Below are 2,654 nucleotides of genomic sequence, written 5' to 3'. Positions count from 1 at the left end.
TCATCAGGAGCTCCGACGAGCTTCTACCAGCGGCAGCAGCGGAGAGAGGGGGGTCGAAGTGGCATAGGGCGGTGGCCGGACGTGGCACAGGACGGCGGCATGGGCCAGCAGTGTGCCGGCAGCCATGGCGGCTCTGTGATGTTCTTGACGAGCATCGAGAGTGGAGAAGGGAGGCAGAGGGAAGAAGAGGAAGATAAAGAAGAGACACTGACATGTGGGCCCCACATGTCAGTTAACGGTCAAACTAACGGTCAAACTAACGCTTCGTTTAGGTGTGGGCTCGACTTGTCATAATTGTGATCAATTGATAAGCATTCGACGATTTGAGTTTTCTGAAACAGCGGACTGCTTACTTGGTAGTTATCTGAGAAAAATTAAAAACCGGTAGTTTTTTGGAACCCTAGCCTATAAAGTAGTAGTTTTATGCTATTTACTCATGCCTACAAAATATCAGGCGAAAAATAATTTATCGACCGGAAACTCTTTATCGCAACTCATCGGAAATAGATACTTGCTAAAGCACAGCCAGATTCAGATACTTTTGCCAATTTATTCTGATACAACAACAAAAAAAAAGGATTCTTCCTAGGAGCTCTAATCTTTCCAAATTTTTTTTGCGGGGTCGCTCTAATCTTTCCATGGCAGTGATGTATCTTCATGGCTCCCCCAGTGGGGAAAGAGTCCGATGATCAATGACAGGTAGCACAGAAACATCGTTCATTAGCGCATGCGCCATCGTTGTACTTTGGCGCCTTTAATCTGGTACAAGAAATTCGACAATTGTCGCTGTCATGCTTTGTCTTGCACTTACCATGGTAGTAAGGGTGAATCGTGAACTTGCACTGCAGGTCAGCTTCGGCAATACCTGATGTAAATTCCAAAACCATCCCATTAGAACTATCTATATAGTACAACCTTTCATAAAACCGCAAAACCATGAACCATTTACTTACCAAGGCAGAGGAAGAACGCAAACACCGATAGAGACAAGGCTACTAGTGCTATCTTGCGTGCCATTGTGAAACCTTGGATTGAATAACTTGAGGTGTCGTAAGCCAAAAAGTCTGCAGCGTTGTCTATTTATAGTGATTATTAGGATGAGTTTTCTATCATTAAATTTCACTAGTAGAACGCCCGTGCGTTGCTACGGGCTATAGTGCATATAAGTGAAAGAAAGGCTGTGTGATATGAGTCATATACTATTTACATGTGATGATATCTCATGCTCATGATGTGGTAGATAAATGCATCTCCTCGTCATCTTCATGCCCCTCCCTCTTCTCAGCCGCCACATGACACTCCACTTCCTCCCACAATCCTTCTTCTTGTTGTTTTCTTCCCCCACCTCCACCTTGCATCAAAATATTAAATGCCTTGTCAAACTTTCACAATTTTCAAAGGTTAGCCATCCCCTAAGATTATACATAACTTATATGTGCACAAAATAAGGATAACGAAAAGGCATACCAAATGTCCTGCGAGATATAAAATTCAGGGTGATATCTCATACTCTATGCAATCAATTTTTCAGATAATCTCTTTGTAGCTTTAGTCAAGATTGTGACACTCGCACATTCCACAGAATAAACATCCAATGCTGACCACATAACTGATGTAATAGTTGAAATATGCCTATGATAAATAAAGTTTACTCAGAACAGTTTTTCTAAGAAGGGCAGATAATTTACTTAAGTGAAAAAGGAGAGATTTGGGTTCATCTCAAATTATTGCATATATTAGAAGCAGAGGGTCACATAACAATTAACACAATAGAAAATCCATGTTATATGTACTCCATGATGGCCTTTGTTTGTATGGCCACAATAGTTTTGTGAAGGAAACCGTGAAGACTCAATAGCATCAACTTACTGTATGTTTAGAAATTGTAGTCACATATAACCTAGAAAAATTATCTTTCCAACTTCTTGGACATACAATAAAATTGTGCTATTCTGTATAGTGGCAAGAAATATGACTACAAACTTCTACTTTGATCAGCCATACACAACGATCGGTAAGAATATATAGCTATGATATTGTGCGAAGACCAAAAATGGAGAAAATATGCATGCAAAAGGAGATCAACAATAAAAAACTTGATGCATAACTACCCAGAGAAGAGGGTAGAAAAAAATTCTATTGCATCCAGTGAAGATTGTAACTAAGAGCAAGCAATTACAACAAAATCGCACCGTTTTTACTATTTCATGTAGAAAAGAACACAAGCTATCATGTTCACTTTCGTCCAAGAAGTCAACATTATTTATTTCCTGCAAACAAAATATGCACATCAGAATTTAGTCCGAAGATGAAGGGTAATTTTGAACAAATAATGCTATCATGCATATCTATATACCATTGACTCTACAAACAAACCTACTTGATAACTACAAAGAAATAATATTGGAACTCTTTAACACAAAACTGGTAGGGGGTTCATTCACAATCTGTATACTTAAAGCAGGATCATGGTTCCAACTTGAATAAGCAATGTCAAGAGTAAATTAGCTACAGAGCCATCAGATCATTAGAACACAACCACGAGGAACGTGTCTGACACTTAAAAATAGTATAGTAGATGTACACTAACAATAAGTAATAGTCACCTGGTAACCTCATGGGAGACAACAATATATGCATAGTTTGGTTTTGAT

This window comes from Triticum aestivum, chromosome 6A (assembly GCF_018294505.1).
Source record: "Triticum aestivum cultivar Chinese Spring chromosome 6A, IWGSC CS RefSeq v2.1, whole genome shotgun sequence".
Lineage (NCBI taxonomy): Eukaryota > Viridiplantae > Streptophyta > Magnoliopsida > Poales > Poaceae > Triticum > Triticum aestivum.
This window is presented reverse-complemented; position numbering follows the sequence as displayed.